Below are 26,011 nucleotides of genomic sequence, written 5' to 3'. Positions count from 1 at the left end.
TGAAAAAGCTGAGATCTAAGTATACAGCACAGAATGACAACCTTCAGTTTTTATTGTGCTGTGACTATCTTAAGGAAGACCTGCCAACTTACTTGCTTATCTTTACAATTGCAGTAGTTACAATAAAAATTAGGCCCTAGTATTGTTGAAAAACATGTCAATCAAATATTCATGGGAAAGAAAACAATAGTTTTCATAGCGCAGATGATAAATTATATACTTATTAAAGTGTTGCAACTGATCAGATAAGCACAGGATATCATTAGAGACTCAGTTTGATGCTGAAACCTGGTTATTTTAAGCAATTACTACCAACCTCTTGTTTTAAAAGCGGTTTGTGTTCTCTTGAACATGGGTGACAGATGCTTGGAAGAACAAAGAGTTCAAAGGGAAGCGTTATATGTTGTGTGGTTTTCCAGCAGAGGGTGTTATGACAGTGAGAAGTTCTTCTGCCTTTGACAGGAGAGTTCACCAAGAGAACTGTGGCAGCAAATTGTGGTTTTTTCGACTGGTTTTATCTGGGTGCTACAAGTAGGCATTTCCCTGGAGGTGTTTTCTGGATAACTGACCTGTTGGCAAAGATTTACTGGAACTCAGAGATAAATGGACCAGCAGCTGCCACCTCCCAGAGAAGTAAATAGAGAGAATCAGTTGTCATTGTCCTTGGTGTGCTGACTTTCTAAGGCACAGATGTGGGCTTTCTTTTCAAAGTGAATCAAGCATTCACTCTCAAGAAAAAGGATATTTGTAAAGCAATAATATTAATGCTTGTTCAGTGAGAGAATTATATATGAACTTAGACTCTTGCAACCTCAGAGCATTTTGTATTAACCTGTGCCTTACTCAGAGCTCTGCATGTGAAAGGGATGTTGCCAGTAGAACCATGTAAGGACATTTGCCATTAAGAAGTCACGCTGAAATGAACAATTTCAGAATTCACTGAGTTCTTTCGCTCTGCGTCACAGTGGCTGCCTCTGTGACAGCCTTCATTTCCTACTTAGCAAATCCAAGCCTGGTAGCTTGAGCCCCAGGAAGTTGTTAAAGCAATTAAAGGCGTCTGTTTCCCAGCACATTGCTCCGTTACCATAGTATCCTCTGCCTCCAAGTCTCTCCTGATGATGTCAGTATGCATACAGGGGTTGCTCAGAGCATCTATGTGGGGATGATTCATCCCACAATAAAGCCCCCTTCCTGTTGCTCTGCTTTCAGTGTGATTTTGGATGTCCCTAGCAATGGAAGGTAAGTTCTTTGTTCTGTATAGTATTACAAGAATTACCAAACACCTTTATTATTTTGCTTCAGGTTTCTTGTGTTCTAAAATATACTATTAACTGGAATCATGATATATAGGGAAATTTTAGGTAATCACTGGTAAAAGATTTATAGTTTGTGTCTAAATTATTGCGTATGCGTGCATGTATGTATAAACACGTGGGGAGGGCTTATAAAAATCACTGAATGAACAATGTAGTATCTGCTGTTCCCCCTGATAAGCAAGAACAGCACACACACACACACACACACACACACACACACACACACACACACACACACCCCAGAGATTTCATTTTCAAACTGTTTGAAATTCACAAAAACCTTAAAATATTTTTACAGGTGTCACAAGGCAGTTAAGGCTCTTAAAAAGGATGTGAATTACATATCCCGTATATGTGATATTAACATAATATGGGAAGGTATTGTTGGAAGAACACAGGTTTATTTGTGCTGTGAAGTTCAAAGTATGCTGACAGTCTTTTCCTACTTCTATCCTATTTCCATATGTTTCTAGTGTTATGCTGGGATGAACTGCTGCTTGATGAAATGCTTAAATGTACATCCTTTCTTGAGGATAAGCATTTTATCCAGCTTTCTGAAAAGAATACTGTGCAATCCCTTGCAGCATCAGGTGGAAGCTGTGAGTGAAGATTTTCCTTGGGAAGTTAGTTTTCTATTTCAGCTTTTCTCCTACAGGCTGCCTCATCAATAAACAATGATGATGAAACATGCAGCCCATTGCTCAGTCACCTCACTGAACATTCTTCCCAGAGTTCTTTTCCTGGATTCCCCAATAACCAATTTCAGCACATCCTATGAACACCGTGATAGTGGGTTTTAAGGAGAGTAGTAGGAAAAAAGTGTTTTCTAAATGTTAGTAAATCGCTTTGCAAGGGGACAGGGGATTGAGAATGGCTTGGATGGAGACTGTGCCATCTCTTCGGGTGGTTGAACCTTTATTCTGTACAGCAGGCAAGCAGATGGCTTTGATGAGAGGTACGAAAATGGTTTAGACTGTTCATTTCTAGAGTCTTGTATTTTTAGAATCCTGTGGAATGTGCTCTACTGCCTAACTTTGATTTGTTTCTGAGAAATGATGCTAGTGGAACATTAATATAACATGTACCTTTCTGTGAAGAATCAGTAAGAAATGATAGTTGTAAGAGTATAAAAACCATATTAAAATTTACATTTAGCTCCTAGAAACTGAAGGATATGTCATAAGTATTGAAAATGTTTATTCTTTGAATTTTTTCCAGTCTTGAAACTATGCTAAAACCATCTTACTTAAATTATTTCTTATTTGATACTTGACCTCCTGTTTGTTAAGTTGCTCATTACTTGCTATTAGAAACCATCTCTAAAAGGGAGAAGCAAGTTGTAATAGCACTTAATTTAAATTACAGTAGGTTAAATGTTAAAGAGAGTGAATCATTCTAAATTTGTACTGTACTTTAAAATTTTTTTAAAAATATGCTCACAATGCTTTTGTTAGAAGTGAAATTAATATGCTTCATGTTAAATCGTATCTTATTTTTGTGCTCATGTTTCAAGCAATGTAGTCTAATTCATTGGTTAAATGAATCTATAGTTTAAAATATATATTCAGTTTCAACTTTATAAATAGCAGTAAAAACAGCCGTCTGCCAGCATGACTATGCAAGTAGTACTCTGGGGAGAATATACTTCAAGAGTCCAGCCTTCTTCCTGTTTGAGTCAGAAGGAGTCCCACGCTGTTCAGGCAAAGTGATCTTAAACATTACTTTAGGAAACTTTCTCTTTTATTTTCATTGCCATAATAAGAATGCATTTGAAGCTTGATGGTTAAATTTGTTCTTGCTGGATTATGGAAATGCCAAGTCTAGAGACTTGACAGCATGAGGTAAATGAAATATAGCAAGAAGATGATTCTGTTGGCTCTCCCTAGACAGATCATTGAATGGGAATCCTAAAGAATTCAAGGAAGTTGGATGGCGAAAACAGATGTGCAAGTAAACATCCAGAGGAGACCAGACACTCAAGTAGTGAGCCTCAGTGAAGGACCTTCTGTGATATTACGGCCGTAACTTGAAGCATAGGTTCTAGGTTTTATGGGGCACTCTCAATTTTCATGGCCCCTTGATTCCCAAATTGCCATGGTCTCATGATTCCCAGACTTTCATGGCCCCATGATTCCTCATTTAAAATGGGCAATTTTCCCCTAGTCAGATTTTAACCCTCCCCTGAAAAGAAGTGATCTATGTAATAAACCAATTAAGATGGTTTATTAGCTGCTTCTTGTTGGCTCTACCCAATTATTATGGGAGTTATAGCTTACAGGGCACAAAAGTCTTACCTTCTTGTTCTGTTGGTTGCATTGGTTACAAATCAACAAGATTGAGGACACTTTTTTTTTTCTCCAGGAGGCTCTGAGGAAGAATCCAGTTCCATACCCTTGCAGCTTCCAAGGGCCACAGGCTTTGTAGGGCTCATAGCTTCTTCTTCCATTTTCACAACAAGCAAGAGGAGATAAGCCTTCACTCTGCTGTCCCTCTGGTTCTCTGCTTTAAAAGACACACACTGTCCCTTAGCTTGGGTCCACTTGTATAACCCAGGACGGCCTAACCATCTTTAACCTTAACTGCGTACATAGTCATTCCTATGATGCCGTGTGGCCTATTCACAGACTCCACAATTTAGGACGTGGGCATCTTTGGGGGCCGTTATTCTGCCTACTACAGAAGGATAACATTAAATTCACAAATCTGATATTTTTTACGTAAAGCTGTGCCAATTGGGAACATGAAATTCTGACCTAATTCAATGAATGCACTCCTCCCAATGGATGTTAAAAATGCCTCAAGATAAGTAGTCAGGAGAAACTGAATTAGAAAGAAGTTTTTCTCCAATTCCAGTGTTCAAAACTCTGAGTACAGAGGTGAGGTTTATAAAGTGATGCGCTTCTCACTTTAATATTTTTATTGAGAAGCTAACAGAAGAACAGGTTAATTAAACAAGGCTAATTAGGGACTACACAACTTCTATTAGTTAAGTCCTATGTGAATGAACCTAAGGGTTTTTTTTGTTTTGTTTTTGTTTTTTGTTTTTTTTTTGCTAGAATCTGAAGGGTAATGGCTGCGCCACTAGAGACCCAAATATGAGACCTAATAACCCTAAATTTTGAATAACACTGTCTCTCATTGATCTGGCATGAAGCCATAGGAGTCACAAGCTCCAGCTGATGGTACTGGCACGTTTGCTCTACAGTTTCCTAGGAAAGACACTATCATGATCAGTACCTCCAGGCCCAGCTGCAGAAAATAATTTCTTTTATTGTATATATCCAACACTTAGTATGAGTGGGACCTGAATCTTAGTATATGGGCTCATACATGTTAAGCATAAAGTAATTTACATCTCGCAACTTTTTAACCTTGGCTACAAAACTAGCAGTGATCGATAGGAGAAAGAAACTGTGGTAGTGTGTGTGTCTTCAGCAGAAGTCCTTAGTCCTGTTGGCTGTGGGTCTCCAGATAAAAGGAAATGGAAGGAAAGCTGGTTTCTGCTTATGATCTTAAAATAAAATTGGAGTCATTTCCTCGAGAAAAACTGAACAGTGCCGTAGCAGCTCAGCTTAAAGCACAAGGATTTTGCCAAATACCTACATTGTGGGAAGCAGTTATTGTGACCCCCGTTCCTTTTTGTTTCCATGGTGGTACATGGCCTGAGCATCCTATCTAAAAAGAAAAGCTGATCTTATGTTGTTTTCGTATTTACTTGTCAATCAAAATAACATTAAAAATATCAACAACTTACATAATTCAGTGAACCAACTAATTATCAATAACTATTAATCTGAAAAAATAGCTGTAGAAATAAAAGTGTATATTTGCTTATGTTTTCTTCTTTACATATCTATTCACTCACTTTAATATTTACTTTTCATCAACCATGTAAACCGATTCAAGTTTCCATGAGTAAAACCCAAACACCTTTAAACATGATTTTTTTTAAAAAAAATTTAAAGTCATCTATTTATTTTACATCCTAGCAACAGCCCCCCTCCCCATCCTGCTCTCCTAGTCTCCCCCATCCCCCTCACCCCCCAATCCCCTCCTTTTCCATCTCCAGGAATGGGCAGGACTCCTATGCGTGTCGATAAAATATGGAGTACCCTGTTTTGTTTTGTTTTTTTAAGTAAGAATAGTCAGTTCAATACTGATCACTTATTTTCTCTAATTCTAGTAAATTAGGGTGAGGAAAGATTAAATCCATTTCACTTGAAAAAAAAAAAAAGAAAAGAAAAGAAACCTTCAGAGAACAGCTGCTTTCTCTGTGATAGAAGAGACTGTTTCATCTCACACCAACCTGAAACAGCTCTCTTGCTTTCCTAATCCTTTTTACTTTGTTAAAAAATTATCTTAAAAGTTTATCTTTGAAAACAAAATCAGAGATAAAGAAGCTAATGAAAATTAGAGTTTTAAGGGTTCGGAGTCTTCTTGGTCGGTGGGTGGTAGATAAGATGGAAGGAGACTTCAAAACAAAAACTTCAAAGACGGCTCTGATCGCTCACTATTTTGAAAACTAGTTCAGAGTTTTATTTCTAGGGGGAATTTTTTTTCCCCCCACTAGTGGGAACAAAGTCAAGCGGTAAAGAAGTGCTGGAGCCAGGGGCTTCTCCTGAGTCTCGGTTATTCCAAAGTCTTTGCAGATCAGAGAACCATCACAACACTACCCATTTCTCTCACGGACACCGCCTTCAGTTGTGCTCCTTAATTATTGATGTTTTAATATTGTGCTCATCCCTAAAATGGAGCGAGTCGTGCAGAAAGAAAAGTGATTTTTGAGATGATTTGTGGAGAAAAGTCCCTTCTGTAGTGGACTTACTTCTGCCAAGCTATGTTATGGGAATGGGATCCTACAATGGCTACAATGTTCTTGAAATTAACTGTTCCCAAATGGTCTTTTGAGAGGAGGATCGATGGGATTAAAGGGTCCTCCTTCTCTCTGCTGAATCTTGTGGCCTGGAGCAGATGGAGAGGAAAAGAGCCATGCAGCAGTACTTTAAAGGGCACACAAACACAGGTCCAAATGCTTGCTGTTCTTCCACTGACGTCTGCTAGACTAGTGCTCTGTGGATGAGTTGAGTGGAAAAGCTTACAGAGAATCTGTTTCCCGTGCCTGTTGTTGACTGTCTGTTATAAATGACTTAAGAACGAGTGAGGAAACTGTGATGGGGACAGAAGTTTGATTTCTGGATGTAATCACAGCCATGCTGATGACTTGAGTGACTGTTGGGTGCTTTCCCTCTATGCCAAGAGAGGAAACTCGAGACTGTCTGGTCAGCCTTTACTGTTCATAGTAAAGGACTGAGCTCACCATCTAGAAACTTTCATAAGTTCAAATAGTCTCATAGCATTTATGTGTCACAATTTAAGCTAAAACGTGCCCGTGAAACTCAGCAGAGAAAAATGGCAGAATAATACCATTTACTAATTACAATATGAGAGCACAACAAGACTCAGGGAGCAAAGATTGCCTTATTGGGAAAGGTCATCTTGGTCCTCTTCTACTAAAATGCAATCTCAGTAATTAGTATAGAATCCCACCTCATACAGGTGAGATGCCGTAAACATGGTGGAGAATTAATCAAAGGACAAGGTGATCTTGAGCTTCTTCCAGAAGTTGCGGCTGAAAGGTTGCTTGTGTAGAATGAATGACTTCCTGTCCACTTAATAACTATCATTTTGTTTTCATACTAATGCTTGGTAAACAGCAACTTCAGCAGAATGTAATAAATTCGCTTTGTTTGGATCCAGCTAAAGAATACCTTTTTCCTAAAATTCTGAGTTACTTGATGGCTAACCCGTTGTCATCCTGTTAGCTTTCTTATTCCTCAGCTCTCAATTCTGCTTACATAACTGTAAAACTGCTCATTTTTCTCTTGCATTCTTTGCTTCCCAGAGTGTTTTTCTTTTCTCTTTCCATAACTCCAGGTGTGGCAAACACACCCGTCACTAACAGTTACATTATGGCGATGTCTCTAGTCTGTCTCTTTCTCTGGTTTCCATCTTCCTTTAAGCTTCTTGTGAATTTTACTTCAAGCAAATAGCTCCCCTTCATTAAACACCTACTGATGATACAGCATGAGGCTACATCCGGAGGTCACTGCCCCTCATTTCCCCACCACAGATTCCTGTTTATACTGTTACCCTTGCTTCCTTCTGATGGGGAAGGTTGGAGACATTAAAGGAAAGCGTAGGCTAATGGAAGAACAGAGATGCTAGCCAGGAGGCAGGCAGCTGATGCAGCCTGAGGGATTTCAGCACCAGAAAGGCCATGGAAGCAGCAGTACAAGCTTTTGAGGCATTTTAAGAGGAAATGGATTACTGTATGAACAACCAAACCTTCTGTGTTAATTTAGCTTATCCTCTCAACCAGCTACAGCTCATGTCGCAAAACTTAAAATCTTTACGTTATATAACATCACTACAGCTGTTCCAACAACCCCTCTATCCTCTGGTCATTATTTCTCAGTCTTGGATGCTAATATTTAAAAAGGAAGTCCCTAAATTTTGTGTAGAGGAAACTCAAGTTTTCTAAATGAAGTATAAGAGGAACATGCTTATCCCTTAAATCAGCATATGGCAATTTGGATAGTTGTCTACAATTGTCTTTTAATATGCTAGCCCTACAAAGATTTTTCCAGCAAGCTTAAACCATTGTTGAAAGACTGGTTATACAGAAACAATAATCTGAAGATTTCCTAGGCTTACCAAAATGTAGAAAGTTGAAATAATATCTGATTTTTTAAAATCAGTGTATGCTTTAATGAACTCTTTTCCTGATTGATTTATAGCTCATATGTTTTACTTTCATAACAAATGCCTTACTAACTATCTACTTTAAAGTTTCAGTATTTGGAAAAATTTTTTTTCATCCTTATACTAATGCCAAGAAAATGGATAGTTCAGTGGTTTTTTAAACCTGGTGTTTAACAAAAAGAAAGACCATTGTTGATGAAGTAATTCAGTGAGTCATCAGATATATATGTTTATGCTTCTGGACTCTAGTCATTATTGGATTGCAGTTATTTTTCAAAGTGTTTACCCTGGGTTGAAGTTTTATCCTACCGATGATCTGAGTCATGACTTAGATCTCCTGTTAATCCAATAGGCTAGGTCTCTGCTAGGGTGTGTAGAAATCACTGTTACTTGTAGTCACAAGTTTTTAATTCTCTGCCACTGAAGCTATCCTGAGAGGGAGTTGAGATGTAACTGCTTGTTAAGATGAGATAGGAAATATGAACTTACACTGATGGAAACACCCTTATTTCTTTACTTCCTTCATACAAAACTTCCCCCATGTAGCTACACATGTTGCCTGCTTCTTGTCTCCATTTCTTTTCCCTTTTTCCTTCCCTTTCTTTTTTTTGACTATTTATGTATTTTATTTTTGTATGTGTACATGTGCATGCCTGAGTGTGTTTATGTGCTCTGTGTGTGTGCAGGAGCCACCTTTGGATCTCTCTGAAACTGGAGTTATACATAGTTGTAAGCCATCATGTGGGTGCTGGGAGCCAATCCCTGGTCCTCTGCAAGAGCAGTAAGTGTTCTTAACTTCTGAGCCATTTCTCCAGGCCCAAAGAAGCTTTTTGTTTTTATTATTATTATCTTACTGTATATGGGTGTTTTTGCCTTCGTGTGTATCTGTGCACCGTTTGCCTGGATGCCTGGGGCCCTCTGAGGCCAGGTATCTGCTGCGATTGTTACAGATGGTTGTGTGCTGGGAATTGAACCCAAGTCCTTTGGAAGAGCAGGCTGTGATCTTAACCACTGAGACATGTCTCCACCCCACACCCCGATAACCCCTTTCTTTTAACAACTTTTCAGAACCACCTCTCTGCAGAATTGATACTGGTCAGTTCTCATTCTCCCTCTGACTGGACTTTTCAGCCACATTTGTAACAAGTCACCCTTCTCCTCTGCCCTGAAGCCTCACATTTTTCCAGTTGCCTTTGTCCTAACTTGTGTACTTTCTAGTCGCCTTGCTGATTTTTTATCATCTTCCTGACTCTAAAGCTGGAGTTAGTACTCTGCTAAAGTTCATTTTCTTTTTTTAAATAAATTTTTAATTTTATTTGTTTATATTTTATGTATGAGTGCTCTGCATATATACCTGCATGCCAGAAGAGATATTCAAAATCTGTTATAGATGATTGTGAGCCACCATGTAGCTGCTGGGAATTGAACTCAGGACCTCAGGATGAACAGCTAGTACTCCAGCCCCCTAAAGTCATTTTCTTAATGATCTTGTCTGGTCTTGTGACTTTAAATTTCATCAATATACTGACAGATTCCAAAATTGTATTTGTGACCTTACCTTATTGATGAACTATAGATAATGTATTCCTGTATGAGGTAAAGTGTGATTTGTACACTATTCCTACCACCCCATGCCAAAGCCGAGCTCTTTTCCATCTGAGCCATCCAAAAGAGCACCCTTATGAGCACTTTAGTGAATTCCTTTCCAGGCTCCAGAGGGCATGCGTGGCTTATTTCTACCCCTTTCTTACAAGATCATGTTTTATATGCTGATTTCTTTTCCTTAACCCTTGTCATCATTTACTGTGGACCCATTATCTATACTCGGATATTTTATGGAAAAGTGTCTTATAGTAGCTACTTGTATACAGTACAGTTTATTAACTAACACTTTATTGGTAAACATTGAATTGCTTTCCACAACTAGCATGTAATTCAATGCAAAGAAAACACTTTATCCTTCTAGTTTTCCACTCTGGCAGCCACTGCTCCCATGTTTAGCAATTCAAAGTAGGTCCTCTAAGTCAGGGTATACTTTAAAATTTAAATGCAAAATAATTTGAAATATTTTAGTAATTTTTACATTGATTACTTACTTGAAACAATAATTACATAATATTGGGCTAAATAAGACCTATTTAAAATTTGATTTCACTTTTGCCATTTTGATTTTTAAAATATGACTTCCAGAAAAATTAAAGGAATGTGCATGGTTTTTGTACCATTTTTATTCGATGGCACTGTTTGAGTTGCTCAAGACAACCTTGGAGGTATACTCATTTCCCTCCTCTTATAGTGATGTCCTATTTTTGGTACCTTCAAAACTTATCTCGAATCTAACCAAGTAGCCATCTCCATCACTCCCACTCAGTTCCAAACATCACTAAATCTTGCTTCAATTTTGGCAACAAACCCTTAACTTGTCTTCAAATTTCTCAAGTCCAGTCTTAAATGTGAGAGCCACAGTGACTCTTTGAAAGTACATGCCAGGTCATGGCTCTCTTCCCAAAACTCTCAGATCACTTTTTATCTTTGTCATTGTAAATCAGGTCCTCAACTAGTCTTAAAAGCTGATCTCTCTATCACTTTGATTTTGTTTCTACATTTCTCTGACACAGGCAAAAGTGTACTTCCCAATTAGAACAATTGTTCTCGCCCCTACCTGTATGGATCTCATCCCACATACTGCATGGCCCTCTTTACCATCTCAGATCTTCACGTTTGTAAAACCTTTCTGAAGACTTTGAAGTTAGTAGCTTAACGTTCTTGATTGCTTCGGAGAACTGGTTTCTAGATCTCTGTTTTAATGTGAGTTACTTGCTAACAAATTGCATGGTTTTCATGATAGTTGAATTAATTTTTATTTCTGTCCAGTATGACCATGTGTTCTGGGAAAACAGGGAATTTTCTTTTATTTACGGCCTTGTCTCCACTCTAAGAACAGTGCATTGTCTGTATTCAGTGACAAATAGTTATCTGTTGAACGGATAAATGATCGGATGTATGTGAATGATGACAAGCTTTCTAGGGCTTTAATATGAATAACTGTGGATGTCATAGGAAATGACGTCATTTCCTGTACTGAAAGTAATTAGGAGGTGAGACTGGATGTGCAAGGTGATTATTTTTTGTTAAAGTGGGCCTTAAGTTCTATATAAGGACCAACTTTTTTTTATAAGAAATGAGAACATTTATATTCCTTAAATTTTAAAATGAAAATTATTTTAAAGTGATATATGAACTAAAAATTATACATATTAGGGGGGTGACCAGTGGTGTTGTGCTCCATGTATGTTCTATATAAGTTTAAATCAGGTAAATATATCTTTCTACTCAATTATCCATTTTCTGTGTGAAAACTTCCAATGTCTTTTCATCTAGCTTTTTTAAATGTATAGTACATTATCCTTATCTATGGTTTTCTTACTGTGCTATGATACTCCAGAACATCTTGTTCTGTTTAACCAAACACAGTACCTTTGACTAGTCTTTTTACATCTCTTCCTGTGCACTGACCTCCTCGGACTCTGTAACTACCACTCTGCTTTCCACATCTATGAGACAAGTGAGATCATGTTATTTGTCTGTTAAACATTTAAATTCTTTAAGTAAAAAATCAAAACAACTTGAATTTTTCTTTCATCTGGTCAATAAATGAAAAAAAAAAAGTGGTCCCAATTCATAATAGTGCATAAATGAGTAATTTAAGTTTGTGGGAAGGTGGGAACCACTGGTAACTGGTTACATATGGGGAAAGGAAAGAGCTGCTCAAGGAGACTTTGCTCTAATCTTTGAGGTCAGAGTTGATGAAGAGATGAACTTAGCAGGCTAAGGAGGACAAGGGTTAAGGGATATTGATAAGATCAGTCTTGAAGATGATAAAACTCAAGAGAGCCATCTTCTGAATTCCTGAAATGTCTCATGTCTGCTTCAAGCATTTTAAATAACAGATGCACACTTTACAGGTTTTGGTGCTAGCTGTCTTCAAACTCATGCTACAGGAAACTTTTTTTCCTTCATTTTCATGTAGAAATTTAATTAAAGCAACTCTTAATATACATGTTACAGAAACATTAATTAACTCCTAATAAATACATATCAAAAATAATCAAAGGTATTGGTGAGAGAATTCCTTGTGTATGTATTCAGTTGCTGATAATTAGAATTATCACGTGGGATGCATGTGCTTGGAACAGTTTAAGGAGATGATACTGAGTTAATTTAGTCATACATTCAAAGAATCAGTCAAAGAATACATTACAGATTATTTTGGAATGAAACCATATTCTGTGATTTCAGAAAGCATTGAAAAACTGGAGTCTGTTATGCCCTTGCCCATTTGAAAGCTTTATGTGCTATTATCAAGATACTCTGAGGAAAGGTGCTGTGGTGGGTAATACAGACTGTCAGTTTTACAGGGTCTGGTGTCACCTACGAGCCATGCCGTGAAGTCTGTGAAGGACTTTTGAGGTTGTTAATAGAGGTGAGTGTGAGTGCCACCGTTCTATAGTCTGGGGTTCTCGTCCAAATAAAAAGGGGAAAGCAAACTGAGCACCAACATCTATCTCTTGTTTCTTGACTCTGGATGCAACGTGACCAGCTTCCTCAACGCCTTCAACCAAGGTCTTCCCTGCCATGGTGGGCTGTGGTTTTGAACTGTGAGTGTTGGAGATGAAAAAAAAAATCCTTCTTTATCGTCTTTATGTCAAGCATTTTGTCAACATCCATGAGAAAAGTAACTGAAACAAGAACTTCGAATGCTTACCCCTTGTTTACGGGCAACAGCGACAGCATTGCTGTTGTCTTGTTTAGTGATGGACTCGAGTCTTGATCACAAAACGGACTCTTTTTCACAGGTACTATTGAGTCTTCCTTATTGTACCTCAAACGTGGCTTTCTATGAAGTTTCATGTAGAACCTAAGTGAAAAGAAAATCCATTAAAAATTATAACGGCCTAGGTGAAGGAGTTGTATTGTAAATGGATTGTTTGGAAATGAGCACCACATGGTCACTTGTTCTCTGAATTTTGATCAGTGGTAGGGTTTTTTTTTTTGTTGTTGTTGTTTTTTTTAATTTTTTTTTGCGCGTGTAATGGTTTCTGCCTGTTGCAAAGAGACAATTCTTTGTTGATAGTTGAGAGCAACCCTTAATCTGTGGGTATAAGAATAACTATTTAGAATGCAGTTAGGTATTACGCCAGTTAGTAAATTGGTGGTTGCATGTTTTCCTCCAAAACCCATGACCTCATTAGCCTCAAGTAGTCGGCTAGGATTTTTAGTACCTGGCATGGCTCCCCTTTTAGAGAGAAGGCCTTAATTAAGTCCAGGTAGCAAGCTGTTTGTTACAGCCAAGATATGATTGCTGCTATTGTATCCTTAGGGTTATTGTGCCATGCTGGTCATTCTGTCATTCATAGGCATCGTGTGCCTAGGATTGGTAGGACAACTGGTTGTTTCCTTTGGACGTTTTCATGGCACCCTGTGGGACCCTGAAAGCTAGCCCTCAAGTGGTCAGCCCTGGAATCATATACATACGAGTAACATTATAGGGACTGATTAGGTTGCATCTCCATATTAAAGACAAGGAGGCCAGGGGCCATGAAATTGAGGGGGGGGGGAGTGTTACATGACAGTCGTTAAAGAGGGAAAGAGAAGGGGGAAAGTAATGTATTTTAATTTCAAAAGGCAAAGAAGTTATATCAGGCTAAACTGTTAACTGTATACAGGGAATGAAGCATGCTCTGTATTGTTATCAGCTGCACCATGAATTGTTTGATTACCTTCATTGACAAATATTTTCTATAAGTTATTGTTAGTACATTATGCATTATTATTATCATTAATTAGCTGTGTGCTGAATTAATATAAGTACGTCTAAAATCACAAATTCCTGCCTCTGTGGAATTTATAGTCTAGTGGTGATAGGAGAGACTGGCAAGTAACTAATAATTATAAACATATTGGCTGTTAAGAATGGGTAACCCTAATTGGGAAACTAAAGCAGAAAGTGGAGGTCTGAGTGATGGGGTATTTGTGGTGGAGTATGCGATCTTAGTTTGGGGGGTCACAGAATGACTCACTAAGAGGGTCAGCTGAATAAAGACCTCCAGCAGGTTTGAGAGGAATGAATTCTCATAGCTTCAGAAAGATTATTTGAGCCATGGGAAAGAGTAAGACCACAGGCCCTGGTTCAGGTGTGTGCCCTGATATGTTTGGGTCCCACCACGGTCAGTATGCCTCGGACTGAGCAAGTGAGCTGAGGTTAATTAGAGAGGGGTGAGTAGGTACCAGAATGGAATGCTGGCAGCTGGTGGTCCTCACACGGGTGAGTAGGTACCAGAATGGAATGCTGGCAGCTGGTGGTCCTCACACGAGTAGGAGTCACTGGGAGGATTTGCACAGGAGCAATGTGGTCTGCCTTGCCTTTCACATACCTGCTCTACCTGAAGCTTTGATGAAAGACTCTTAAGAGGCCAAGAATTCAAGTTGAGGATCTATGGAGAGGAGCCTTGATCATTTTTTGGAGGTATCAGGAGACAGGAGAACAGGGGATCAGAAGTAGAGTAAATTTTGACTTAGGCATGGAAAATATTTACTGAAAAATTGGGTATAGATAAGAAAGAGAGAGAGACTAAAAAAAGTGGCTGAGGGCTCGTGTCTAGACAACTTGCAAAGTAGAATATCTGGAGAGCAAATTGTATATCCCAGTGTGATATTTGCTCATAGTTCATGACGAAGTATAAAATAATTGATTCTGTTGGCTTTAGTAGGATTCTGAGGGTTTTAAATGTCAGAGATTCTTCTTTCTGTCATGTCCCTCTCTGGAGTTGTTTCATGTCCTCCCTCTTAATTGAAGTTTCTCTTCTCTCTCCCAGTGGAAAACATCCATTATTTTCTGAAGCATTTATTCTTTACTGTGGTGGATTATAGCTGCCTCCTTGTTATGTTGTTTAATTGGACTATTGGCTACAATTATAAACCTATTGAGTCATATACATTTACTTGTCTGGAGAAATAAGGCTTTAATGTAGTAATGTAACAGAGTAGAATGGATTGTGTTCTCTAAATTTGCTAATTTATTCTCATCACTAACGTGTTCTGGAGAGAATGCATTTTCTTTAAAAAAAAACAAAAAACAGCCATCATTTGTTGCAGCTGGGAAAAGGCACTGAAGGATGTGGCTGTAGTCTGGAGAAAATTTAAAACTTTAAAATTTAAACATGGGAAAGGCAGGGGCTGGCCATTGTCAGGACTGTCATTGAATGGACACCCTCAGCATGTGGTGAGGAGGCACTGAACTGGGAATCAAAGTTCTGAAGAGTCTAAAGTTTCAGTGACTTTAGAATTATAATGGTGATCTTGAACCTGTTTCTAAAATCTTGTGGTTTTTAGAACACGAAGTGTTTCACTTAATACCCTCAATTGTGAATCACCCATGACTGTAAGAGGATGGTAATGAAAACTGATCTCTGAATTTCATAGCGTTGTCACTGACATACGGTGAGATCAAGTCTTTAATTATTGTTATGACAAAAAAAAACTGTATTGTATGTTATCAGAGACAATGGAAAATAAAAATAAGATAAGACCAGAGCTTAGCATTAAAGGTGGTAGACCCCTCAGACAAGAAGAGGCACAGTAAGGGTTAGAGCGAGGGCTCAAAGGATAAATTACTTGCTACGTAAGAATAAGGGCCCAAGTTTGGTGCCCCAGCACCCACATAAAAAGTCACACACAGTGGTGCATTCCTCCAGTCCTAGCCCCAGGGAAGCAGGGAGAACTCACCTATGTAACTAGCTAGTCTGGTTACATAGGTAAGTCCCAGTTTCAATGAGAGAGTGTTCCAAAAAATAAGGTGGAGAGTCACTGAGGACATCTGACATTGACCTCTGGCCTCCACACCTATGTGCCCCTGTGTGTGCACATTTGTACATTTACACATGTGTGTATATATACACATACATGCATATGACACTTACAAATCTCCTCAAAGTAGCAAATGATAAGATTTCTATATGATTATATAAGCTTCTCTGATGATGCAGTAAAATAGTTGTTTAACTAATTAAACATAATAAATTAAAATAATTCAATGAATAATTATGAAGTGCCATACACTGATTCTGTACCTCGTATCATTGACAGCAGCTATTTCTATTACATTTCAGCACACTCAAGTCTTCAAGCCCTATCTCTGGCTCCTCTTTAGGCTACCCATCTCTGCCTGCCTCTCCTGCCTTCCCTGGTCCTCTTGTCTCAGTGGCAAAATGCCGCACATTCTTCATTTTGCATTCTTTAAACTCAATTTAAACATAAAACTGCTCTGTAAAAGTCACTTGTAACTGTCCAACAGCCCTGGGGGATGCTCTTTTCAGCTCTCACAGCAGTAACCCCTTGGTGGCCTTTGACCCTGATGATCGGTCACCATTCCCAAGAAACAAGTCTCCCTGAAAAAGCAGCCTGAGATTTTAGGTGTCTGCCTTTGCTCAAGACACCCTCTATGTAGTAAGTTTTTCCCTCTGCCTCCTTTTCCCCAAGAAAGCCTGCTCATCCGTCTGAAATCTGGGCAAAATCGACTCTTCCCTCCTCTCTGCCACCGCTGTACACCAGTTATTCGAGGTCTTACGGCATGTACAGCCTTTTGAGAACACGGTTATTTATAGGCAGAGTGTCACTTGTTTTGAAGGCTTGAAAGTGCTTTACTTTCACTAAATTTCTTTTTCTGAAACGCAATCTTGTACTGTCATAAATTTCATGCTCTTTAATGTATAATGCATCTATAAAATACAAAAATGTACACGTATTTATAGAGAGTCTCATTTTATTAGGTAACCAAAATATTTTAAAAAATTCTTTTCAGGTACTGTCTCTTTTCTTTTACCTACATAATTCCTTCAGTTACATTAGAATTGCCTTGGAGAAAGAATGCAGCACAGAGTATCGAAGTATATGGGAAATATTGTAGAAAGAGACACTGCGATTGATTTTGTTCGTAATTGACAGCGCTCCTGTGTTTTGGTTTGGAGCCAGTAATGTATATGGGAATTTCCACTTTCACTTATGTCTCTTGTACTCCATGAAAATGTGCAGCTCTGGCAGTTACCCTGGATGGTTTTGCTGTCGTGATTAAAACACAGATGGAGCTCATTTCTTCCCCAAGTGTTTGATTGGCAGACACTCTGTGATCAACACTGTTCACTGCTGAACACATCAGCACCATCTGCCTTCAGTCTGCTTGGAGAGGCTTGTCACAGTAGAATTTCCTCAGCCTCACATGAACCAGTTTAAAAGGATGTGTATTCCTTTTGCTGAAGCCATCAAATTATTTATGAAAAGCTGTGTATCATATGTAGAGATTTTCATGGAAGTAAGCTTCCAGATTAATGAAATATTCATTTAAATTGGACTTTGAAAATGCGTCATTTCTTTTCTCTGGTTAAGACAGAGCATAACACAAAGCTACCGTGTCTTGAAAAGTCAATCTCTAAATAAATTCAGCTGATGGGGCATTTTGTTTTCAGTGAGGTTGTTAAAGATGATTTCAAACCAGGGTCCTGTGCTCTGAACCAGTAGGTGAGTGCTACTTATGGATGGCAGTCCTCTGGTGTACTCGATCTTAAACTCAATAAATAGTAAGACTCTTTCAATGAGCTTGCTAGTTTTCAATTTTTTATAACTTATAAATAGATGATAATAAATTATACTTCCTAATTTGGATGTCAGTATGAAGAATGGGCAGACACATGTTCATACAGTGTTGATGCAGATGAGTGGATACAGCTTGGGTGCTTTAGAAAAGATACCTTTAAGATATTAGAAGCCTGGAAACGGTGATATTAGGAGGAGGAGGAAAAACATTATTTTGCTGTTCCAAAAATAGCGATGTAAAGAACTGGTTCAAACTTAATTGCCTAAATATGTAAGAAATGCACTTGTATTGTGCTTGATAATATGAATTGTATATATAATTACATAACAGGAAACTGGTTTGGGTTCCTCCTTCCTGTCCAAATTAATAAACAAATATAGTTAATACAGTGAAAAACACTTCGTTTAGTTTTCCCTATAAATTAATGTGTTGTTCAGAGAATGTTGGTGCGAAGAATAAAAGACTTAAGTTTTAAAACATTCTAAAGAAAATTGTGCCGGGCGGTGGTGGCACTCGCCTTCAATCCCAGCACTCAGGAGGCAGAGGCAAGCAGAACTAGTGGCTACACACTGAAAACCTGTCTCAGAAAAAGAAAAAAAACCAACAAACAAAAGGCATTCTAAAAAACTATGGACTAAATATTCTTATTGCTCGAGGTTTCTAAGGACATTCACTTAAAAGTCAAGGGCAGGAGTGGCCTTTGCATTTGGGTGGACATTGGCTGATTTGCTCTAAAGTTACTCACTTCACAGTTGGAATGAAAACCATGACACCTTTTGAAGGTGAACAAATGGAAAAGGAGAAAAGTAACTGAATCTGTAGGATCTTGTCGTCATCTTACCAGAATCTCTCAAAGATGCATATGTCTCCCTTTAGTTCTATCATAGTCGCCTCTGTCACTTGCAAGTCAGGAGAAAAAAAAAAAACTATTTTAAGTTTATTTGAACACATATTTGGTTCACAGAGCAAATACCTTTAGGAACCTACATTCTCAAAAGGAGAGGGGCATCATAATTTTGATAGAAATCCGTGGTCCCATTGCTGTAAACAACATGGAAATTTAGAGAAGGGAGGTACTCCCCAGGTTACCGGAGAATGGAATAGAGTTCATCCACTTCAGTTCTAGTCTGACAACTTAGGTCTTTTTTTTCCAAGTTACTTCTTTCTGCACTGGTTTTATTTTCCATTGACATTTACTCTGTGGTTCACCCAAACATATCTTTCATAGTGATTGTGCATTTAATATGAATTCTCCAGAGAACTTTACTAGATGACATTTGGTTAATAGAGAACTTGAAATACGTAACTGCCAGAAACTATTCTAAGTACTTTATTTTACTCTAAAAAAAAAAATTATTTGGCAAAGATTAAACCGCCTAATATGACTTACCTAATCCAGTGGAGGGACTAGGGTCCAGGCTACTATGCCAGTGTACTGAATCTAGTGCCATTAAAATAGACCAGCTCCTAGAATTGTCCTGAGCGTGAACAGTTAATGCCTCCTCGAGTTCAGTCCCACGCCAAGAACAGAGCAGCAGAGAATAGTCACGGCGAGAGAGTTCTACACGGAGGTGCTCTGGCATGTGTTCACGTTTGCCTATACACTCTGTTATGCTTGTTTGCCTACATCCTGGTACCTCAGCCCAGATTATAAACTCCACCTGTGCCAGGTCTAATGGATTGGTGACAAAGTGACAAAAACCGTGCCTCAGAAGAGTTGGGGTTTCATTCTTTCTTTCCAGTTGAAAAGGCTTTCTAGGCAGCAGCTAGGTTACCTATTGACTGGGTTGAGGGAAGGTGAGTCTCTTTGTTGAGAACAGTGGAAGGTGCATGGCCCCGAGAAAGCCTGTTTCTCTGTTGTTAACCCAAGGCTTCTTGTCGACTTTCTCTGGTTCTTTGTTTCCTTGCTGGCCATATTAAAAAAAAAAAAAAAAAAAGCTGTAAGTCCTCAGGGGCTCTGAAAAATGTTTGTGATAAAGATCTATCTGGTCAAACTGTACAGACCTAAGAAATGTGTGCACAAAGAACAATGTGGTGAGATATGGTAGAATAGAGCAGAGGTTTTTCTGTCAAGGTGTGGGGATTGATGGCAGGGGAAGCTACCTATTAATGTGGTGTTCCACGGGTGTTTCATTTGTTTTTGAACTAGAATTACATGTTGAAGAAGTTCATTTCATACTTGTACTTTTCAATCTCATTAAAAGTAGCCTAAAATATTAAGCAAGATCAGAGTGTAGTTTTAAAAAGTATCTCAGATCATTATTGACTCATAGGCATGCCCATTTGACATTGAAACATGACATTGTTATCTTCAAAGTTCACACTCAAGAACTGCACAACTGAGTTACACCCCCACCAAAAAAAAAGTCTCCAGAATAATCTTCCGTGTGTTAAGTAGGTTTGTGGGTTTGTGTTGAGCCACATTCGTAGCTATCTTGGCATAATATGTGCCCGTGACTTGGCACATTGGCCAAGTAGTAGAAAATCTAGAGGCTGAAATTCCAAATACAGACTAAATGCTTAGGAAAGCTGCCTCTTCAGGAAAGTCCATAAAAGTGCTGACTAGGAGTAACGTGACCCAGCGGTGGGTCCAGAATTTTATGTATAATGAGCTATCTATTAATTTTTCTTCCTGACTGAGTTCTGACTGAGTTTCTATTAATATGATAAAATGCCATGACTAAACAGCAACTTAGTGAGGGAAGGGTTTATTTGACTTATAAGTCATAATCCATCATCTGGGGAAACCAAGGCAGGAACTGGAGGAAGGAACCTGGAGACAGGAACTAAAGCCAAGGTCATGGAGGACTGCTGTTTACTGACTTGTTTTCCATGTTCAACTCAGCCTGCTTTATTATTATTATTATTATTATTATTATTATTATTATTAATGAAGTTTTTATTCATTTTTACATACCAACCACAGATTCCCCTCTCTTCTCTCCTCCTGCCCCTCCAGCCATTGGTTCATAGTTCACGTGTTTACATTCGTTTGGCTACTTGTCCCTGTGCTTTATCCAACCTTGGTCTCAACAATTCTCTCTCATATAAACCCTCCTCTTTCTCGCTAATTGGACTCCTGGAGCTCCACCCGGGGCCTAGCCATGGATCTCTGCATCCAGATACCTCAGTCGTTGGATGGGGTTTCTAGCACGACAATTAGGGTGTTTGGCATCCCATCACCAGAGTAGGTCAGTTCGGGCTGTCTCTTGACCATTGCCAGCAGTCTGTTGTGGGGGTATCTTTGTGGATTTCTGTGGGCCTCTCTAGCACTTTGCTTCTTCCTATTCTCATGTGGTCTTCATTTACCATGGTCTCCTATTCCTTGTTCTCCCACTCTGTTGTTGATCCAGCTGGGATCTCCTGCTCCCCCAAGCTCTCTTTCCCTCGACCCTTGCCCTTCATTACCCCCACTCATGTCCAGGCTGTTCATGTAGATCTCTTCCATTTCTCCGTCATTGGGCGATCCCCGTGTCTTTCTTGGGGTCCTGTTTTCCAGGTAGCCTCCCTGGTGATGTGAGTAGCAGTCCAGTTATCCTTGTTCCACATCTAGTATCCTCCTATGAGTGAGTACATACCATGTTTGTCTTTCTGAGTCTGGGTTACCTCACTCTGGATGATTTTTTCTAGATCCATCCATTTGCCTGATCCATATCTATCACCGTGCACAAAACTTAAGTCCAAGTGGATCAAGGACCTCAACATAAATCCAGCTACTCTGAACCTGCTAGAAGAAAAAGTAGGAAGTAGTCTTGAATGCACTGGCATAGGAGATCACTTCCTAAATATAACACCAGTAGCACAGACACTGAGAGAAACAATCAATCAATGGGACCTCTTGAAACTGAGAAGCTTTTGTAGAGCAAAGGATATGGTCAACAAGGCAAAGCGACAGCCTACAGAATGGGAAAAGGTTTTCACCGACCTCACATCTGACAGAGGACTAATATCCAGAATATATAAGGAACTCAAGAAATTAGATATCAAAATGCCCAACAGTCCAATTAAGAAATGGGCTATAGAGCTAAACAGAGAATTCTCAACAGAGGAAACTCAAATGGCTGAAAGACATTTAAGGAATTGCTCAACATCCCTAATCATCAGAGAAATGCAAATCAAAACAACTCTGAGATACCACCTTACGCCTGTCAGAATGACTAAGATCAAAAACACTGAAGACACCTTATGCTGGAGAGGATGTGGAGCTAGGGGAACTCTCCTCCACTGCTGGTGGGAATGCAAGCTTGTACAACCACTTTGGAAATCAATATGGCACTTTCTTAGAAAATTGGGAATCCATCTCCCCCAAGATCCAGCTATACCATTCTTGGGCATATACCCAAGGAATGCTCAATCATACCACAAGAGCACTTGTTCAGCTATGTTCATATCAGCATTGTTTGTAACAGCCAGAACATGGAAACAACCTAGATGCCCTTCAACTGAAGAATGGATAAACAAAATGTGGTACATATACACAATGGAATACTACTCAGCAGAGAAAAACAATGATGCCAGATTATTTATAATGTTGACAGTGTGAATTCATTCTAGGGCATTTTGTCTGGGTCATTTAGGCCTCTGTCTACTTTTAGTGCTTCAAATTCTTGAAGTCCATGCTCAATGGTGCTGGATTCAAACTCTGAAAGGCAAAACTGACCCTAGAGAGAGATTAAATTAGGAAAAAGGATGATGACATAGATATCAGTATTCATGGTTTGCCAGACACAGCTGAAGAGTGTGCCCAAGGTCTCCATGAGGAAATAAGCCACTGACTTTCCACTCTCTGACTGGTGATGACAAGCTGGACAAAGCTCAGGCTGACAGAGGGGAAGGGCTGGGGCTCACGAACCTGTTCCGTTATGGTCTTATGTTCCAGGAGTGCTGTTTAACTTTAAACTGCCCAGAGCAGCTTCATATGGGCTGGTTTCTATATTGAAATGGATCCAGTCTAATGCTTTGGGGTACAGCATGAACAGACTATGGGTAATGCGATGTCCAAGGATGAGAAGGATGGGAATGGAAACCTCAAGGAGGCAAACACGTTTCCGAGCTACTGTATACGAATTTCAAATTCTTGATTTTTTATAGTATAGGACAGCAGGAGGCCATGCTAGAGCCTAAGCTGTAAAATTAATGAATCCAAGAGGGCATTAGCAAGAAGCCTTTCCCGAGTAAAGAGAAGTCCAGCTCTGCTTTCATTTTTCAAGGATCCTGGATTATGAACAACCGAGTTCCAAAATCAGTTTACAAAAACTGCAGCATATTTAATGTTTCCATTAAATTTGCTAAAGCCTTTTTACCATGTTCACAAACATAGTCACTGAATGTGTAATTGAATAATTGAATAATGTGTAATGTAATTGCATACATTTCTAGATAATACTAGAAAATCCAAACGAGACTCTGTTTTCCATTGCCCATTTTCCTGATTCTGAGTCAGGCAAGTGAGTGTAGCTGAGATGATTTTTACAGAATTATATAATACTAAGAGTAAAGATTTAAAAAATTTTCAAATCATGTTCTTTTGAAAATGGAAAGTTTAAATGTTGAAAAGAGGATGGATGGATGGATGGATGCATGGATGGATAAGGGCTGGGAAATTAAAAGAAAGACAAAAGTAAATGTGAGAAAAAAGCATTAGCCACTGCAGAAATAGTTCTCTTGTGCTTAAACAGTTTTTCACCAAAGCAGAGTTATAAGATCACCAGAAACCATTACAGAAGAGAATGGGATCACAGTGTGTGCTGAGCAACTCTAAATCAAAATAGAGTTGCAGCATCCAAAGGTGAGAAGGAGAGTCCATGAACAGAACAAAGCTAACTCAGGAAACCCACCATTATCTTAGTAAACCATGAGCAAGAGAATCACAAGAAAATTAAAATCTATTTTTAAAATAAAAAAAGTAAAATTAAGTGGTATGTTATAACACCTACTTTTAAAGAATCAGATCTTTAAAATATTGGATTTTTTTCCTTAAGACATTTTAAGTCTGTAATGATCATATAGAACACTGATGTAGGAATAATTAGGTATGAAAGATAGAGCCACTAGGTGATTCAGTTCTTCCTGCTTCTGGCCTGGATTCCTGGAAGAACACTAGAACAGTCAAAGTAAAAATCAGAGTGAGCAATTCAATAAGTAATCTTACAGCAAACTCAGCTAGGACCTGGAGTTGGCTGCAGTCTATTTCGGTCTTGGGCATTTTCTATGAAGAGTCAGTACAATGAAAGGGCCCAAAATACAACCCAGGATCAAGGTCTGAATGCTGGTCAACACAATTGTTTCCTTTAAACCCACACAGTCCATGCACATACCTTAACTGTCTTTTTTTGGTGTGGAGATTAAACCTAAGGCTTCTCACGTGTGAAGCACACCCTTGTCCGCTGAGTTACACATGCAGTTCCCAAAGCTTGACTGTAATATCCTATTCTCATGCATCCTTTATACAGCAGAGTCTTAACTTGCATGATAATAAAACCACAGAAAAACGAATGAATTGACCACAATAGACCCTCTCTTCTTCTTAGGAAAAAATACTCAAGCTTTTACTATATAATCTAGCTCATTTAACATTCTTTGCATATTTATTGAGCATTAATTTGTCAAATTTTTATTTCACTGTAGTTAGGATTACAAATGGAAGCATAATATTTGGCTTATTAAAGACCTGTTTAAAGCCTAACAGACAGTTTAGGGAAGCAACATTAAAGACATTACTTGATTCTTAACTCACTACCATACTTTATGCTAATTATGTTGTTGAGTTAAAGATGACATCATCATGAATATTTAAAAGAATAAGAAGCAAATGTTTATAAACATACTATATGAACCAAATATGTCTTCCATGGGGACAAAGAAGCTACACATATTTTCCACTTATAGAATTTAGTTATAGAATTTTGTAATGGATGCTGACAAAACTCTGTAGATACCTGGCTTTATCCTAGTCACTCACTATACAAGTGGAAATTGCTATTTGTAGTCATTGCTGACATACTAATTATTTTTAAAATTTAAACTCTTCACATTAAATAAAGAATTGCCAGGTTTTTTGTCTTTAAATATTTTCACAACACTTACATTATATCTGATAGTGATTAAAAAGCTGAGTATAATTAATTGGTACTGTGTATAACTGTGATAGCTGGCATCTGGTTACTTTTCCTGCTGTGCGAATTGTTCTGTTTTGCTGTATCCATTCTGTTTTGAAAGTTTTTAGGCTTCTCACTCAACACGCGCACCCCTCCCTCATTTTTAAAAACAGGTGACAGAGTTTCTGAATTAATCTTAAGGTAGTAGAAAGGTTTATCTTATCCTCATTTTAAAATAAAGAAATGTTGGGCTGGGCATAGGCTTAATTGATAGTATGTGTGCCCAGCATTCACAAAGCTCTGGGCTCAATCCCCAGCACCACATGTGGATTATAATCCCAACACTCTGGAGGTCAAAGCAGGAGGAACATAATTCTGATCAAGGTCATCTTCAGCTACATTAGCAGGTTCAAGGTTGTCTTCAGCTACATAGCAAGTTCAAAGTCAACTTGGAATACATGATACTCAGTGTCAAGAAAAAACTTTTTAATTGAGAAATTTAAAATTTCTAAAATAATCAGCTTGCTGTGGTCTGAAATGGTATGAGTTTGGTGTGTCTCTCCAAAGATCAGTGTGCTGGGAGACATGTTTATGTTTTGGAAGTTTGAAGTAGATCTTTTAAGAGGGGAGTGTAGTGGAAGGTGGTTAGGTAATTGTTGGAGACTCATAAGAAGGGATGCATGGGACTCTGGTCAGATTGCTGTAAAATGGCAAGCCTGACCTCTGAATTCTGGCTTCCTTGTCCTAACATGTGGATGTTGTTCCAGTCCAGTAAATGTGTCCATCATGACACCACAGATCATCTGATAGCCAAGTCAGTGAGTTACGCCATCTTAGGCTTTAAGCCTTCTGTGACCAAATAAACCTCTGTCCCTATATATTTCCCCACCATCTTAGGCTTTAAGCCTTCTGTGACCAAGTAAACCTCTGTCCCTATATATTTCCCAGACACAGATATGTTCGTTATAGCAACAGAAAATGGGTAAAATAAAGGGTCATTCTATAAATAGTTTGATGTTAGAACCCATATTGATAGCATATTGCTGCTATGTCTTAACGTATGGCTACTTGACACATCGGGCTTCAAGGAGCCTATAAGATGATTAAGTAGTCGTGAAATCTACACTGACAGCAGATGAGTAAGACTGGACAGCTGCAGCTCCTGGAAAGGAGCTCTTTGTCCTATC

General features: G+C 38.6%; 1 protein-coding gene across 11 annotated transcripts in view; it reads left to right on the top strand.

The window, feature by feature from the left end:
- Pam (peptidylglycine alpha-amidating monooxygenase) overlaps positions 1 to 26,011 on the top strand; it is a 283,476-nt gene that overhangs the window by 49,271 nt on the left and 208,194 nt on the right. Inside the window, exon 1 of one of the 11 annotated variants that reach the window (XM_052750285.1) lies at positions 1,109 to 1,239. The exons of the other annotated variants lie outside the window; for them this stretch is intronic. The gene's annotated coding sequence lies outside the window, so the exon portion shown is untranslated. Of the gene's footprint in view, positions 1 to 1,108; positions 1,240 to 26,011 lie in introns of those variants that run through there. 11 annotated transcript variants of the gene reach the window in all.

This window comes from Peromyscus californicus, unplaced genomic scaffold (assembly GCF_007827085.1).
Source record: "Peromyscus californicus insignis strain IS unplaced genomic scaffold, ASM782708v3 Scaffold_21__1_contigs__length_65335640, whole genome shotgun sequence".
Lineage (NCBI taxonomy): Eukaryota > Metazoa > Chordata > Mammalia > Rodentia > Cricetidae > Peromyscus > Peromyscus californicus.
This window is presented reverse-complemented; position numbering and strand designations above follow the sequence as displayed.